Source organism: Hemicordylus capensis, chromosome 5 (assembly GCF_027244095.1).
Source record: "Hemicordylus capensis ecotype Gifberg chromosome 5, rHemCap1.1.pri, whole genome shotgun sequence".
In the NCBI taxonomy this organism is placed as follows: Eukaryota; Metazoa; Chordata; class Lepidosauria; order Squamata; family Cordylidae; genus Hemicordylus; species Hemicordylus capensis.
In genome coordinates this window covers 78,610,232-78,629,218 of record NC_069661.1, presented here as the reverse complement: position 1 = coordinate 78,629,218, position 18,987 = coordinate 78,610,232, and the positions used below count along the sequence as shown (strand labels likewise).

Here is an 18,987-nt window from a genome sequence, read left to right as displayed (position 1 = left end):
CCATTTCTTGAGATAAATGACCTCAGAACAGTAGTACATTTGCTGGTCACCTCCAGACTTGACTACGCAATGCGCTCTATGTGGGGTTGCCTTTGTACGTGGTCCGGAAACTGCAGTTAGTCCAGAATGCAGCAGCCAGGTTGGTCTCTGGATCATCTCGGAGAGACCATATCACTCCTACCTTAAAAGAACTGAACTGGCTGCCGATAAGTTTCCGGGCAGGGTACAAGTTCTTGTTTATAACCTATAAAGCCCTAAACAGCTTGGGCCCTGGGTATTTAAGAGAATGTCTTTTTTGCTATGAACCACACCACCCACTGAGATCATCTGGAGAGGTCCGTCTGCAGTTGCCCCTGGCTCATCAGGTGGCTACTCAGGAACGGGCCTTCTCCATTGCTGTCCCGAGGCTTTGGAACACACTTCCTGATGAAATAAAAGTCTCCCGATCTCTTATAACTTTTAAAAGGGCAGTCAAGATTCATTTGTTCACCCAGGCTTTTAATTAGATATTGTTTTAAATTGTGTTTTAATTAAGTTTTAATAGTTTTAACTTTTTAAATTGTAATTGTTGAAATATGTCAATCTTTTTATTGGTTTTTAAATTGTTTTGTAAACCAACCAGAGAACTTGTGCTTTGGGCAGTATAAAAATATGTTATACATACATACATACATACATACATACATACATACATACATACATGTACTATATGTAGGACTGACTTTTACATAATTCATAAACTACCATTTGTCCAAAATGCAGCAGCCAGATTGGTCACCTTGGTAACTTGGAGGGACTGCATCATGCCTGTCCTTAAACAGTTGAACTGGCTGCCAGTATGTTTTGCTGCCAGTATATTAGTTGTTTTGTTGCTGTCATTATTGTTGTTTCTGTGCAAAATATAATGTGCTGTTTATCACCTTGAGAGCACTGAATGGCTTAGGCCCAGGTTATATGAGAGAACCTTTCTCTGCAAGATCCTCAATGATCATTAAGATCATCAGGAGAGATCCGTCTTCAGGTGCCACCAGTTCATCTGGCGGCAACCTAGGATGGGGCTTCTCAGTTGTTGCCCCTAGGTTGTGGAACGTGCTCCCCATGGGTATAAGAGACTTACCATTTTTTGCTAGGATGGGAGGCATATAAATGAATGAAACAAATACATATATACATATTTCTGCTGTATTTCTGATGCATACAGTTGTCCTTATGTAGCTGATGTAACAACAGGCAATATGCATTTACAATTACACATGAGCAAGTCACTCTTCAGCCCTGAATGAACTCCTCCCCAACTATTTTCAAGTTATATTATAGCTTTGTATAATTCTGCTACTATACTTGAGTAATGGTGATTGCTGTTGATGCAGTTCTTTCACATTATGTTTGCTCCCACGTAACATCCAATCTCAACGTGAGATACAGCTGTAATGCCACATTGTAGATATGTGATTGTTCCCCATCCTTGTAAGTTCCCTGCTTGTATCAGGACCAATGAGACCAAGCTTTGGGGCTGGTTAAAAGAGCTTATATGCATCTGTGGGGTGTATTTCAACACAATACTACAGAAGGGTCCAACTACCCAGCGCTAAGAGAGAACCAAACAGTACTAGCTGGTTATCTAAGCTAATACATTACAATAACCCAACAGGAACTTTAGTCTCTTTCGGTGTACTATTGTTAATCATACCTAGCAGAGCCAGCAATTCATCTTCTCTTTGACATTATGAAAATCTCTTCACACAGATTATCCTATTAAATTTGGATGATCTTTTCTTAGACACAGATCTTCTTGCCAAGAAGCAAAGAGGAGGAGAAACCTGGTGAAGAACTCCGACGTTTCCAATGCCTCCTTGTTTTGAATGGCTTTTTATTAAAAAGAAGGATATTTATGATTTGATTCAGTTCCTCGGGTACTTCAGAGATTGTATCCTTGTAAGGGCCTTATCTAAAACTCATTGACATGAACAGGAAGCTCTCACAAACATCAGACGGCTTCCAATCAGCTTGCAAGTGTGATTACATGGGAACACATCTGAGCCTTTCTACTAGCCAGGATTTATTTTTATTTTTTTACAAAACAAGTTTGTAATCTTAAGGAGAACATAGCTTGTTCTGCTGTCAGTAATATACTAATGGGGGATGAGGTCAAAATAACATATATGAAGCCTGCCTCATTAATCTTGCTTGTGCGCCTCAACTCCTTCCTAGACAGCTAAGAAAGTAGAAACGGGCCCTTAAAATAGGTTACTAGCATCTCCCTCTTAACAAAACTGGAGGTCTAGGCCCAACAGATAGAGTAGGAACTCCCCTCTCAAAGACAGTGGTGTTGCTAGATTATCTATTTGGAATCTTTGTCCCGGACCTTCAAAGTTCTCAGATTACTTCAAATAGAGAAGGACCTCGAGATCTGCAGGGGTTCCATTCCTGGCTGCAACCGCAGATATGGAAACCATGAATATTGAGTCATTTGGGCTATGGGATCGCGAGAGTTAGGTACCTGGTCATCAGGAAAATGATAGAAAATCAGCCAAATTTTAGGGGGAAATGTGGGAGGAAGCTCCCTACTATACTTTGCTGGTCCCCTGAGTTGCACTGTGCCCCCCAAATTGCTAAAAATCACCTCCAACTCAGCCAAAATTCATCGGGGTGTTTTCAATTTTTTAAAAAAGAAATTGAGCCATTTTGAGGCCCTGAAACACAAAATGGTGACCATAAATTACCTCCGCGGTCATTTCTGCCCACCTCTGATCCGTGGCTACATGAGGTTGGTGTGGGTCCCCCACCCGCCGCATATGCCAAAGTCAGGTGTCTTTTATCTGACCACAGATATCGAGGTTCTCCAGTACTGACAGACAAAATTCTCAGATTACTTCAAATACAGGCTTCCACCTGTATGTCCTCTTTCTCTCACAGCGACATAATGAGTCACTACCTCAGGAATGTGATTAGGAACAGCACAGTTGCTAGTACAGCTTCTGTAATTTTTGCTTTTCACCTCAGTGGCTTATGACATACTAGCTACCTCTTACACCTAACCCAGTACAAAGGAGTGTACTGTTCCCACCTTATGGTCACTTTACCTCAGGAATGTGATTAGGAACAGCATAGCTGCAAGTACTGCCTCTGTGGTTTCTACTTTTCACCTTGGTCATCAGCGGCTCCTGACATATTAGCAGGACCTGCTCTCCTCTTTCTTTAAAGCTCCCAAACGGTGCTCAAATCGTGATTTGAACCACAGTTCATACATACTCCTACTGCCTTCCCCCAATTTGCTCTCTTGGTGGGGGTGAGCGGGGGGGAGAGAGAAACCCTCAGTCCTTCTATCATACTACATCAGGTGCTCTTCAAATATTGCACTAAGCAACTCTGAATTCTCACGTATTTCTATAAAAGAGTACAATGAGGCTCATACAAGTATCAGCACTTTCCTACAGCTGACAAAACAGTTTTCTCACAGGAATTCTCACTCTTGCCTATAGGCCTAGTTGTACGAATGTACATGTTTTGTGTGTGACTATACCTGCATTCATTTTAAAAGTGAAAGTATATGAGATACAGACCCCTCAAATGCATCATAAAGACAGGAAGGATGTTGCTGTAGCGATGTGCAACATAACCTGAAAGTAATTGTACCTGTGTACTCTGTGCACTTGTACAATGTAGAAAAGGGATGTGCAGAACATTTTGAGCTCAAAACGGGCCATTTCAAGTGTTTCATGCTCAAAACAGAACACCCTTCAAATGAAGGGCCTTTTTTGAGCTTGGAACGGAACAACCCAGTTCCAAGTCAGAACATTTCGAGTGTTCCAAGCACCATTTTGGAGGCCTGTTTTTCCCTTGCTGACTGCTTTTGGCACTGGCTTCCAAATGACCTGTGATCTCCTTGCTGTTTGGTTGGCTTGTTATCATACAAATCAAGTTGATTTGTATGATAACAAGCCAAACAAGCAGCAAGTTGATTTGTATGATAACAAGCCAACCAAGCAGCAAGGAGATCACCTGCCAATTGGAAGCCAATGCCAAAACCAGTCAGCAAGGGGGAAACCGGCTTCCAAAATGGCACTCAGAACGCGCAGAACTTTCTAAACTTGTTCTGTTGGAACAACCAGCTCGACCAGTGGTTCTGACAGAACATTCCAGACATTTGCATTCCATTCCGAGCTTGGAACAGAACGCAAATCCCGATCCATGCACATCCCTAGTGTTGAATATAACTCATGAATAGGACTGTCTCTCACCCAAACTTGCTTATATTATATTCTTTTTATTTTTTCTGTGCAAGCCACTTTGTTGAAAAGTGGTATATAAATATTTGTAATGAGCAATACAACTTCCTGCTGCCACCATCCCACCTCTTCTCTGTTGCCCATCTCTGTGTGCCCCCCCTCCGATGCCACCCTTCTTCCCCTTCACCTTCCAGGTACACTCTGGCCTCTAGCCTGCCTTGCGCTGATCTTGCCATTTGGCCAGGCAGTCTGCATGCATCTAGCAGCAGCTTTGCCCACCAGCCTCTCCTCATAGCTGCAGCTGGTACAGGAGCAGATTGCTTGCTCTCCGGAAACAAATATATCTGCTTTGTTCCCTCCATTTCAGCCACAGAAAAAAAAGCAGACACGCTTGGGGGGTGTGTGTGTGTGTGTGTGTGTGTGTGTGTGTGTGTGTGTGTGTGAGAGAGAGAGAGAGAGAGAGAGAGAGAGAGAGAGAGAGAGAGAGAGAACAAGTTGATGCTATAGTAGTGGCAGCAGTGATGAGAGACCGGCTGGCAATGGAGCCACTGATGCACATTGCCCACCTGGCCAAACTGCAGGCAGCAACATAGGCCAGAGTGCAGTGTGTGCCTGGAAGGTGAGGCAGTGAGAGGGGAAAGGGGTAGCACTGGGGCAGGTAAGGTGGGAGGAGGGCCAATGAGGGGGCATGGCAGAGCAGCACATTGCATTTCCCTCAAGAAGCAAAAGGCAAGGAGCTGGCCCTGGACAGAAACGTAATTAACTAGTTTTCCATTCCAAGTGATAGGATTACTATAAGCCAGGAGGTGGAGCCAACATCCCCTTCTTCTCATGCGTGTGTTGCCTTGCAAGTATGAATTGAGAGAGTGAGAATACATTGTGGAATCCACTCTCCAGTGCATCAGTGCAAGCTGAGTGGGCCCAGGTGTTCCTTTTCCTGAGACACAGACATTTTCACAGTGCTCAGTGGTCCCTTTAAACTCTGATTTCCACCTGCTTTTGCTAGCAGGTAAGCACAATCCCTATTCCCTGTGTCCTTTTGTTTATTTAGGTGTGTGTGTTTGTTTCAGCATCTAATTTAACACATTTATAAAGTCAGGCCAGTAAATTTTTAAAAGCTGGTATTTAGAGTTTCTCACATTACCACCATGTGCATGACTAATATGCAGATGCATGCTGGAGAAATGCCTAAGAGTGTGGTGTGAGCGATATCTAACAACAACAAAAATGTTTCCCAACATGCAATTAGAAGTCTTTTATATACACAGATTATTCTTCCATTCCACCTTTGCAAAAAATAGCTCTTTTTTTAAAAAAAAGGTTTATGCCTGTATTACATTTCTACACTGCTCCATAGTAAAACTTCCCGCTACACCCCACCCCATCCCCTTCAGAGAGAGGCACGTCTTGCTCTTGGACTGGTCTGAGAAGAATACAGGCAGCAACTCCACGAGTCTTGCAAAGCTTTGTGAAACTATTAAGTCATTTGGCATCTTATGTGAAAGGCAGGACTTGGGTGGGTCTATAAAAGGCCTAGTTCTCCTCTTTGCTCAGCTGGCTGGCGGGCTAACCAATTGCATTTAGGTGTGGGCTGATTCATGCAAACACAATCACACACTCACTCTTCTCAGTCTTCTACAAATTTGGGGAGTGTGATGTCAGGGTTGGCCCATCCATAAAGGCAACCTAAGCAGTTGCCAAGAGTACCAAGTTTTAAGGAGTACTACTGCTACCACGCTGCCTACCCCACTGCACCCCTTCACTGACAAGGCAACAGTGGAAGAACAGGCAGCAGAGGAGACTGGCGGAGAGGAGAGGAGGTGGCAGCACCAGCACCTGGGAGGGCCCTTTCTGGGCTGTAGCGAGTGTGCGCCCCAGTGAAGGCAGCAGCTGCTATCCCGTGTGTCTAGGTGCATCATCTGCCTGCCAGCTGACAGTTGTCTCCCCTCTGGCATTCAGGTGCAAGGGATTTGCATGCCCAGCTAAGCCTCGTGCTGGTGTTGGGGTGCTCAGGGCTTGAGGGCTATAGAGGAAGAGGAACTCACTCCTTGGTGAGTTCATCATTCCTGGCTGCCAGGCACATTCAGGACTCTGCACTTCTCAGATGGGGTGGGAACGCCAAAGTCATACTTTGCCTAGGGTTCCAAAAATCCTGGGGCCAGCCATATCTTCCACTTGTTCAGAGTGAATTTTTCTAAACTAACTTTGGAACTGGAGCAAACACGGATTGCCCTTGCCTCAGCTGTCTGCTTCTCTCATTCATGGTGGTTTTATTTACTCCTCAGCTAAGATGTGCCCATGAGTGAACACACTCATTTTGGGCCAGATTATACATTTTATTAATGACATGATTGACCTTGATGTGCTTCACCTTTATTCTCTAAATAGTAGCCATGGGGTTGGGATTCAAGATCAGGATCAAAGCATGGGGGGAAAGGACTTTTAACTTTTCCTTGCCACTATTCTAATATGGATCAGTTCCCTTGTGACTGCTCTTTACCCTAGTAGGGAAGTTCCCATTATTCTGGCGCAAATAGCAGCAGCAAGTACTCCCTTAGCCCAGGCTACTGGGTCATGTGCTCACTGGGGCTATGTTTAGCCCCAGCAGACACAGATGTATGCCTAGAGCACCTGTCTTCTGGGGGGAATTCTGCAATGCATCGTGCATCACATGGTGCACTGTGGGATTTCCAGAGGCACATCATCCTGACCTCCGGAGCTCCGCACTGCATGTGCTCTGCTCCGCACTCGCAGCAACACTGGAGGGGTCATCTGGGGGAAGGTGAGTTAAGCCAGCTTCCACCCACCCACCGCCCTGCCTGGTCGTGTGGACAACCTCACAGATTCTTTGACACAGATTGCATTGTCATGGATTGCTTCTAATTAGATGACTTTTCACTCCTCCAGTATTTCGATTAGCTTTAACTTGTATCAGGAAACTATAAGATGTGTGCAAAGCTCCACTTTAAAGAATGCACCACTGTGTAAGCTCTTGTTCACTAGGGCAGTGGTTCCCAGCCTGGGAGCCTCCAAATGTTGCTGAACTACAACTCCCATCAGCCCCAGCTACAATTTTGTAGCTGGGGATGATGGAAGTTGTAGTTCAGCAAAATCTGGAGGCCCCCAAGTTGGGAACCACTGTACTAGGGTATTATTATTGACAATATAAAAGATAAGAAGTTGACAGAAAAATCTTCTGCTAAAATAGTTACTCTGTTGTTGTCCCCAGACTATGGAATGCTCTCCCAGTGGACATCCGCTCCTCAGTCTCCATCACAGTTTTTAGAATGCAAGTGAAATCTTGGCTTTTTACCCTAGCTTCTATATGAGTGTTGTTTGTGTTACTGCTGCTCTGTATTTTATGATCTCATTGTATTTTTTAAAATTAGATTTGTATTTTTAGATTCCAGTTTAATATTTTTATTGTAACTGTTTTATAACTGTATGCTGTTTAAAATGTTCTGTAAACTACCTTGATATTATTTTAATAAAAGGTGGTATCAAAATCTAACAATAAATCAAGCAAGCAAGCATAAGACATTGAAAGCTGAATTGATTACACAAGTTTTATATGAAAGAGAATTTTAAGGAACTAATTCTTAATTCACAGTCTACCACAGCTGGTCTTAAGCTGCAAAGAGTCAAGTGAGGTACTGAAGAGCAACTTGACTGTCCCTTCATCTGAGTTTAAGCTTCTTTTTTTAAGCCTACTTTCCTAAGGAAAGTAGGCTTATTTCCTAAGGAAAGTAGGCTTATGAAATCAGCCAGCATTCTCTCTGTGTATGTATCCATGTGTGTCCCCCTCTATCAACTTTGCAATGCCTAGACCAACATGAACCAAATTGAGTACAGTTGTAGGGACACCTCAACAGCACAGTTTGTGATGATGTCATCAACCCTGATTTAAGATGGCAGACTTTTGAGGCACAAGTAAGCTATCTTGTGGACTGCCTAACTGATTTGAACCAAATTTGGTACAGTTGTAGTGAGTGACACATAGGGACACCCAAGTGGCATAGTTTGTGATGATGTCATCCACCCCAATTCAAGATGGTGGACTAATGAATGTTTGAGGCGCAAGTGCGCTAATTTGTGAACCCGCCTAACTGATTTGAACCAAATTTGCTAAAGGTGTAGGAACACATAAGGAAGGCTCAAAGGCATAGTTTGTGATATCATCCAGCCCAATTCAAAATGGCAGGCACTTGAACATTTAAGGTTGAAGTGGGCTAACTTATGAGGATGGTAATGGTCAATTAAGATTATAGTGAAAGGCAAGTAGGCAGGTTAGTTCTTACCAGAACAACTTGTTAATTCTAAAATTTCTCATGATCAAGCAGAAAATCATAACCCAGAGAAAAGTGTCAGCATTCCAATGCTTCTCCCAATAGACTAAGAAAAGCATAAGGAAAAAAAAGCATAAAGAAAACAAACTAGGCCACATAGGCATTAAAATCCATGTAGGAGGCATTATACCCTGGTTTGCATAATCTTGTGAAATGAAAATTCCCCCTATCCAGCTTGCTCAAAGCAGGGTAGCCCACCTTTTGTATCTTGCTCTCTTACCTTGCCTTTCAGGCTGTGCAGATCCATTTACCTCTTGAACTCAGCTTCTGGGATTCAGCACACCTGGAGACAATAAAGAGCTGTAGCTATAGGGGCTGCCATCATGGATGTGCAACTCTACAAAGACCACTCTATGATCCTGATACTGGTGCTGCTTCAGCAGGGTTGGGTCCGCCTCCTGCTTCTTTGTGGCCAATCAGAGGGCAGCTGCTGACATGAGGCTTTCCAGTCTACTGGCAGTGCAAAGCATGCTGGAAGGCCTGCTAGGCCTTTGGAGGACTTTCTGTGCTTGCAGCTCCTGATTTCAGTAATGAATGCTGGGCATGGCTTAATCATGTGTTTCCTGGGTTCATTGACTCAAACAGAGTGTGTTTGCGTGCTGCTATTGGGGTAGGAGCTCTCTGACCCTCCAGTCCTCCTCCAAACAGTCCTGTGAACAGACCTACTGTCTTGTTTACACTTCTTTCTTTTTCTTTCTTTCTTTCTTTTATTGTTACTCCAACTCAGATTTTAAGATTAACCCCTTTCATGTAGATATAAATTACTTCACTAATCCCTATATCGAAGGAACAGAGAACTAGATAACTTTGCTATCTCAAACAATCCTGGTAAACACAAGCATGAGCATGAATTCTCTGGTGAACAGGTTACAGGTCAGAAGGTTATCTTGTTTTAGGCCAAAATTGAATCATATTAAAAGGGGTGATTTTATTCTTAATATCCATGACAACATCCTCCTACTCAGGGGTCACTGTAGTTCACAGGACCTCCCTCTAATCACCTAGTATTTCTCAAAGTGACAAGTGTTTTGCTATGTAGTACTTAAATACTCAGGAAAAAACATATACTTATAATAGGAACCAAAGAAGCTGTAAGATCACACTCCCCCTTGCAGTACCCTAAAGATGCCATTACAGTGTGAATTCCTGTCATTAGATTGCCCTTTTTTAGCAAGTTCCTGGACCAGTATTTAATCCTACCTCTATAGCTACAATCTCTTTTTCTTACATATATATTTTGTTTATGTATATAATATTTTAGAGCTATACATTCTTACAGAGTACTGCCTACATCTTGGTGTCACTTATCTATTGGGCTGAAGTGTCACCAGAATGCTGATGAATGCACAACTCCTCCTTTTGTTTCCATCTTCTTATCCTAGGTAGATGTTGCAGATCCTGAACTAGTACACGGCATCAGAACTAGACTGGATTGGGGTGAACAAACTGAAATTTAATCCAGAGAAATTGAAAGTACTATTAGTTGGTGGGGATACCAGCAATCTGGGATATGTAGTCTGTTCTTGATGGAATTGCACTCCCCTGGGTGGGTGGGAGAGAATGTTTGTAGCTTGTAGGTACTCCTGGATTCAGTGCTGCTCCTGAACATTCAAGTGGCAGTGATAGCTAGGAACACTTAAGAAACTCAGCTGATACACCAGCTATGGCCTTTTGAAGAAAAACAAAGCCTGATCTTAGCCATTTGTGTCTTCATTACACCTACAGGCCCATGGGAAAATGCTTGACTAAAAAGCAGAAGGTTGCTGGTTCGAATCCCCGCTGCTACTGTATCGGATAGCAGCGATATAGGAAGATGCTGAAAGGCATCATATCATACTGTGCAGGAGGAGGCAATGGTAAACCCCTCCTGTATTCCACCAAAGAAAACCACAGGGCTCTGTGGGCACCAGGAGTAAAAATCGACTTGATGGCACACTTTGCTTTACAACTGTGTGAGAGTATTGTAATGCACGTCAATTGTAATGCAGCTGCCCTGGTTTTGACTGCAGCTCTCAGTCCAGATCATATAACAGCAGGTTTCAATCATGATACTTTTCAGCCATGATACTTGCTGGGTGACTCTGGGCCAGTCACTTCTCTCTCAGCTTAACCTACTTCACAGGGTTGTTGGGGGGAGAAACTTAAGTATGTAGTACACTGCTCTGGGCTCCTTGGAGGAAAAGTGGGATATAAATGTACAAATAATTTTTTAAAAATCATCTCTATGGGTCACCTGTTTGTTTCCCAGCTCAGTACAAAGTGTTGGTGTCAACCTTTAAAGCCCTCCAGAACCTAAGATGTTTTAGCTGTTCCCTGCACTGAACAGAGAGGGCTGGGAGGAAGATCTACAAAGTTCCTTTCTAACACTAACATTCTGTGATTCTTTGCCTCTTACACGCCTCACTTGTAGCACTCTTGCTGAGAAGTCCCTTCATCCAGTAAATTAAGATGAATGCTTATAGAGGGTCGGGGTGGAAAAAGTTTGCTGTGATCTTGTTTCCTGGATATAATCAGAGAGAGGCACGCAACCTGAACATTAGAGCTCTTAATGGCTGGCTTGGAGTGAACTAGAGAAGACCGAGGATGCTTGGCTGCTTGCATTGAGTCATAAGTTTGGAAACAAGGCCCTAAGTCAGAGCTATCAGTCCTGGTGCTGCTGTTTTCCTGGCTCATGATAAGCCTGTCTCTTTCTGTCCTGGGCTCCGGCCTGCAATTTAACATAGCAATGACAGCAATTGGTTGTCTTGAAAAACATCCCTAACCACTCTAAGCCTAATACAAATCGCTTATTCTTTGTAAAAGGGGAGTGAGTCATACAATTTAACAGGCAAGCACATTAAGGCTACATTGTTAATGTGTGCTTTAATTAGTTATGTGGCATATAATGATGTGGGGTCAAATCATAATTTAATTTTTGTACACTCTCCTTTTTTATTGTGAGCTGCAGCAAGACCACCCCTAAGATGAAGGATCTCCCAATATTATAGAGGATCCTAACTGTAGATGATCAGGAAGTTTGTGAATCCCTTCCCACAAAGGCCCTTTACATGTTTTGGGGTGAGGGTTTTTGTTGTTGTTTTTTAAAGTCTTTGGCATTATACAACCTGCTTTGAAATCTGGAACCTAAAACCTTTGTAAAACATCAGTTGAAAAACCAAAACAGATGCAAGCAAATGTGAATGAGTCTTTTTAGACAAAATATAATATGCCTTTTTGTTATTAATTTTTACCTCTACATCATAAATGCCTAGAGTATCATGTAATACATTTCTAAATGTATGTGAAGAAAAGGCATTGTTTTAGTTAATTTGGAAATGTGATCATGTTCTGGTGAAAAGAAATTCTTCTAAGTCACATCACATATGAACAGGGGTTTAATTAAAATTGTTAGCACATTATTAACTAGCAATCTAGCATAACAATATGATGCAATCTAGTAACATAATGAGGATAAGAGATGGCCAAGTACATGTGTAAGGTCATTAGGATTTATTTTCTGCTCTTACAGCCCTTTTATTTTCTAGACTCTAAGTTTACACACTCATACAGTTGTAGAGGAATACCATGGGTCATTTAGCTCAGTGGTTTTCAAACTTTCTCCTAGGGAGTCCTGGGTTCCTCAGAAGCTGAAGAAGGATTTATTGATTAAGGGATCAGTAATGGTGGACAACAGGGGTAAAATCCCCACCCTATTTGAAGAATCTTCTCTCCTTTTACTGATCTCCATCCTAAAACATATATTTCCTGCCCCCAAAAGTGTCCTTCCTCCCCCACTCCAAAAGTTTCTTTAAAAAAAAAAAAAGTTGTTCCTTAAGTTTTCCATCTGTCTGCACCCCTGGTGGACAAGCCTCCTTGAGAGACAATTCGATCTTCCCCAGAAATGTCCAGATGCAAAAGATAGTTGGGTGTGTTCTTTCTAAGCCACATTCATTTCAAACAGATCAACAGTGAGACTCATCAGGCCTGACATGGGAAGGCCTGGAATGGCAAGTACCCTACATAAACTGAGTGTATATCTTTCAGTCACCCACAATTCTTTGCAGATTGGCGGCTACATGACCCCCAATCTCCACAGCCCCCACTGGCTATGTGATGGCCCACTCTCCCCACAGACCTGCCAGAAGCTCTTCTCACTGATCATGTTTTCTTGTTTCTCAGGAGACCAAAGACTGTTTTGGTGTAGCAGGAACTATGATTTTATTAGGGATGCACAGGATTTGGGAATGGGCTCCCCTTTTGCTAGGTAATTTTTGTGGTGGTTGCTTTGACACTGCTCTTTGATTCAAAAAAAGGGGGGAAAGATGTATGAAGAGCTCTCATTAACCTCACAATTAAGAAGCATTATTTACCAAAATGAATCAAAGCATCCTAAAGGCTAATGACAGCAAATCAGTTTACTAATTAATTGCATTAAAAAGCCTGGAAAGGTTTTCATTATTCTTACCAGAGTTCATCAGTTTTAGGGTTAATGAGGTTTAGACAAATGTATACATTTGTCTTTACTGTTAAAGACAACTTTACTGTGCATATAGCAAATCATATCTATGCAATCCTGGCTTCAGAGAAGCATGATAATTGCACTGGACAGCCATATGCAATTTGCTATAACTTCATTTTGATGGGGAATTCTAGGTATGTTGTGGAATTCATTTTGTTCCTCTGAAAATTCCAACACATGGCCATAAATAGCTTTCTGTGGCGTGTAAGCTTAGGAATATGGTTTTAAGAAATAGCATAGTGCTACATACTGGGAAATCTTTTTAAAGCTGAATGGGTCTTTATATTCTCTATATATCAGCTCCCTAATGGCTTTTCAACAGTTTGAGGTATTTTGTAAAATTCCCACAGCTGCTTCACATTAGCAATAGAGCTTGTTACTAAGGGGCAAGGTAGTTGTTAAGTCTTAGATCCTTACACTTTTTTCTTGTTGATTGATTATTTGCAATCATCATCATCATCAACAACAACAACAAGAAGAAGAAGCTACCTGTAGCCAAAAATTGGTGGGACCATAAAATTGAAAAAGTGGTAGAAAATGAAGATGCAAAAATATTATGGGACTTCCGACTACAAACAGACAAACATATGCCACACAATACACCAGATATAACTGTAGTCGAGAAGAAAGAAAAACAAGTGAAAATAATTGACATAGCAATACTAGGGGATAGCAGAATAGAAGAAAAAGAAATAGAAAAAAATCACAAAATACAGAGATCTACACATTGAAATTGAAAGGCTTTGGCAGAGGAAGACCAAAATAATCCCAGTGGTAATTGGCGCCCTAGGTACAATTCCAAAACAACTTGAAGAGCACCTCTACACTACAGGGGCCACAGAAATCACCATCAGCCAATTACAAAAAGCAACTTTACTGGGAACAGCCTATATTCTGCGACGATATCTATAATAACAGCAACAACATTGATAATAAAATTCAGCCATCCCAGGTCCTTGGGAAGGACTCGATGTCTGGTTAAAACAAACCAGTCAATAACACCTGTCTGACTGTGTAGCAATAATAATAATAATAATAATAATAATAATAATAATAATAAAATGCAAACAGTACCAAATCTCTTATGCTGTGGATTTCTCTAGTAATATTGTTCTGTTCCAACGTGAGATAGCTGACAGGCTTCATAAAAGGAGCTTTGTCCCGTTGTTTTGTGATTTGGGTTGAAAATGTTATATAAGGCTTTCATAGGAACATAGGAAGCTGCCATATACTGAGTCAGACCATTGGTCTATCTAGCTCAGTATTGTCTTCACTCACTGGCAGGGGCTTCTCCAAGGTTGCAGGCAGGGATCTCTCTCAGCCCTATCTTAGAGAACCCAGGGAGCGAACTTGAAACCTTCTGCCCTTCCCAGAGCGACTCCATCCCCTGAGGGGAATATCTTATAGTGCTTACACTTCTAGACTCCCATTCATATGCAACCAGGGTGGACCCTGCTTAGCTAAGGGGACAAGTCATGCTTGCTGCCACAAGTCCAGCTCTCCTCTCACTTCCCCAGGATCAATCAGACCTAGAAAATAATATTCCAATAGAAGATATCTGTTTGGAGAAGCAACGTTAACTACAAATAATACTATTCCCACTTGTTAGCAGAGGCTTATGCTGCAGTAGCTACATTGGGGTCATGGTCAGGCAAGGGCAGAAGGCACTACTCTGTTGACAAGACAAAGGGATCATAGGAACATAGGGAGCTGCCTTTTACTGAGCCAGACCACTGGCACATCTAGCTTAGTCTCAGTGGTCCATCGAGCTTAGTGGTGTATCTAGCAGTCAACACTAACTGGCAGTGGCTCTCCACGGTTTCAGGCAAAAGAGTCATTCCCAACGATACCTGGAGATGCCAGGGCTTGATCCAGGGACCGTCTGCATACAAAACAAATGCTCTACCACTGAGCTATGGCCCCATGCCACAGCTAGACTCCACTTATTGCTGACAGGCCTAACCCAAGACTTCATACTGAATGTCAATCACATGAGTCAAGGTGTTATTTTATCTATACATTTTTTAATTATTTTAATTACAAGATTTAATATACTGCCCAATTCACAGACTCAGGGCAGTGTACAAGGCAAGAACAGCATCCATTATTTTTTTTAAAAAAACATAAAGGGCAAATGCCTGGTGGGAAAAAAATGTCTTCAATAAGGATTTAAAGGCTGAAAGGGAGGAGAAAGACTGAATCTGGAGGATGGAGAGAGTTCCAGAGTAGGGGGGCAGCAACAGAAAAGGTTCTTCCATGGGCCCTAGTGCAATGGACCTCCCTAAGACCAAGGTTGTTAGAGGTCTTACCATAACCAGATAATGGTTAGAGTGCGGGACTAGAACCGGGAAGACCCGAATTCAAATCCCCATTCAGCCATGAAGCTCACTGGGTGATTCTGGGCCAGTCATGTATCACTCCGCCTAACCTACTTCACAGGGTTGTTGTGAGGATAAAAACCACGTACGCCACTCTGGGCTCCTTGGAGGAAGAGCGGAATATACATTAACAAATAAAATAAAATAAAATCCCTTTTAATGTTTGAAGAGCCCAGTTAGGTTTGGGTGCGTATGGTCCATCGTAGTTCAACAGGTTTTGTCCCCATGTTAGACTCTGGATGGAGGCTGCTGGTTCAAGCTTCAAAGTCTTATGTGGCATCTTGAACCGAGCTGGAATGGCTACAATTGCTTCTAAAAATAAGAGGTTCCCATGCTACTGTTTCTATCTGACATAAGCTTAGGTACCATAGGACTACTTTACGTGCTTTAAGACAATGTGCAAGGGCCAATGGTTATCCTTACCTCTCCAGACTCCCTTGTGTAATGCTTCTGCACTACACAGGGGTCCCATTGGTCCCCTTGCATTAGCACTAGGAGCTCAGAACCTGACCTTAGGCTCTGTGTGAAGCAGAATATGAGGTCAGACTTCTAAACCTGCAAAACAGTTGTTTACAAAAGAAGTCCACTATCTAAATACTGAATTTCCCATACTACTAATTATATGCATACTAATTTTATGCATTCCCCAGTTAGCAGGGGCTAGTTATGTTAACCTGCTAAATAACTAGGCAAAGAAACACTGTTCAAAGTGGTGATCCCCTTTATATTTCGCAGGGGGAGATCAACTATTCAACCCCAGCACAGCATCCCTCCAGTGGCTGTTGCTGGTTTCTACCTTGTGTTTCCTTTTAGACAATTTGAGCCTTTTGGGGATAGGGAACCATTTTCGAATTCTTTTTCTGTGCAAAAATCCCTTTTGGAACATTTTATTGGAAAAACTTTGTATAAGTAGCAGACATATTGCATCTTCTCTAGCAGGCCTTTAGATGCCTGCTAGAGGCCTGTTTGACTGTGTTTTCAACTATATTGTGTCACTTCAAGGTTTTATGGCAAAAAAGCATTTCATATACTCTGTGTGTGTGCATTTGTGTGTGCGTGTTTTTGTCGATAGATAGATAGATAGATAGATAGATAGATAGATAGATAGATAGATAGATAGATAGATTTTCATTTGACTGTTTAGTCTTTTAAGGTCCACTGAGGGACAAGATGCAGTCATTGGCTGCTGGGCCTCACCTTGATAATCCCAGCCTTTTTCAACATTTACCCTCCAGGGCACTTTTCATATAGATCTTTTAGCGCTCATCTCTATATCGGTCAGATTTACCCCGAAGTCCCTGCGAACTATCAGGGAGCACTTCACACACAATTCGTGTTTTTCATTGTGCATTACAGTATAGCCTGATTTATATCCAGGGTAAAAAAAAAAAAATCAACTTTTTGCATCTGGTTTTTTGGGCAACTTTGAACTTGTAGAAAAGCCTCACAGTAAAGCCTGCTGTGTGAAAAATGCCCAGGTGTTGACTGAAGCTCCTGATGCATTTCCCCCTCATTTTTATTTCAATAAGATTACAATAATGCGTATAACATAATCAAGGATAACAATTATATGTATGAATATAAAAAAGAAAAGGGAGTTCCCTTAAGCATAACCTTGACATAATAAAATACCACCTACCAGGGGAAAATGGAAAGGGAAGAGAAGGGAGGGGAGGGGGGGAACCTCAAACCCTCTAAAAACCCACACCTTCTTCTAGGGATATATATCTTTTGTTTTCAAAGCATAAACAATTCATTAAAATTTGACCAAATAGCTGAAAATTCCTCTTCTATACCTTTATGTTGGGGGAGGAGGGAGTTCAAATCCAGACAAGGAACACATATCAATTATCCAAAGTTCCAGTTCAGGAGTAAATTTGTCCTTCCAGTGCTGTATTATCTGTTGTATCATCTTATTTGTTATTATTTCTCTATGCTTTGGAAACTTTTTTCTTGAAAAGCGGCATATAAATTGTTGCATTATAATCCTTTTGGCAACCCCTGCAAGCACAAAGAGTCCACAATTCTTGATGTAATGCTAGATTCCATCTGCTGGGGATGTACCCCAACAAAACATGAATGTCCTTGACAGGCAATGCTTGCTGCAATGTCATGTGCATTTCAAGCCAAAATGGCACAATAATGCATGATGTATTTGGATGAATGAGTGAAAGGGGCACATACCTGTGTGCCTATTCATGTACAGCTGTATGCACATAGGAGAGCCACTTCTATATTCATGCAAGATTCCATTTTCGTCAACACATACAGACCCCTAAATCCTGCATGTGGCAGTGAATGCATAAACAGGTGGCCAGGCATGGACTAAGAGTTTAAATATAATTTGCAGGAGGGGGGGGCATTTTTTCCTGCTGCTCTTCCCAGTGCCATTTGAAAGGACCCTTTAGTTAATATCTTAGAGGTGCCTCTGACATTCATGCACCTTCATATTTTCTGCCCATTCTATATAGGTTGAAAATAGGGCATATATTTAAAGGGTTGATCTCCATGGGAAGTTTGGGCCAGTAGGTTTCTGCTTCAGCTTTGGGGCTGGGCTTTATTGCAGTTGAGTCATCTTCTGTTCCTATAAAACCCAGGGAGATGGTTCATCTGTCCTCATTCGTCTCTATCTATTAACATCAGTGTGGCTGAAGTCTATGTAACTGGTTGCAGAGCTGCGGCCCTGGTGTAGCCTCCAGACTTTTGGCAAGCAATATGTTTCACTTTCCGTAACATAAAAGCCAAATATAGCTTAAATCCACTTAAACTCTCTTACATTTTATTTGGTGTTTAGTGTCAGGAAATGCACTGCTATGTAAATGGTAAGCAACAACCTAGTAAGAAAATATTTGCTCACTTTCAGAATCTGCCATGTGAATAAAAATGAGTCGGTTTTGGCTGAAAATAATGAAAACAGAACTATAATGACTAAAAGGAAGCAAAGCTCAACTCCTGTAAAAACGTGGGCCAGTTATTAATGGAATCTAAAAATGATTCTTTAAACCCAATAAAAATCGAATATCAGCATTTCGTCTGTTTTGATCCTCCGCTCCCACTTACATCATTTCTATCCTATCAGTGCAGCCACAGCCTCTAGCAACAAGGTATTTACAAATGAAGGGTGAAATCCTCTCCTTAGATGTGCGTGTATGACTCCTGTTGGCACCAGTATGAGCTCCGAACCCACGTCCAAGGGAAGCATTTGGCTGCATACTAGTTAACAAATAGCTCTCGTAATAAATACCAAATGTCTGTATCATCAAAAGCCAGGCGCATTCACAGATAATAGTGTAGCCTGACATTTAAAGTTAGACTATGTAACAGAGAAACATGTGCTTGTTTTCGGTGGATACAGAGTTTTTCAGCAACTGCTAAAGCTGTTACTATTGATGAGAATAAAACATCAACAAACAGAAATGCTCGTGGCGAAAGCTTTTCTAACAAAAATAGATTGTGCATGTGAGAAACCAAGCTCTTTTTGAATCATTGCATTGTCAATAGGATGAATGGATGGATGGAGAGATAGATTGATTTTT

General features: G+C 41.9%; 1 long non-coding RNA gene across 1 annotated transcript in view; it reads right to left on the bottom strand.

Annotated features, from left to right (window-relative positions):
- LOC128326379 (uncharacterized) overlaps positions 1–8,944 on the bottom strand; it is a 79,917-nt gene extending 70,973 nt beyond the window's left edge. The window contains exon 1 of the long non-coding RNA XR_008308017.1: positions 8,796–8,944. This is a non-coding gene — a long non-coding RNA (uncharacterized LOC128326379). The remainder of the gene's footprint in view (positions 1–8,795) is intronic.
- Between the last annotated feature and the right edge of the window lie 10,043 nt (positions 8,945–18,987).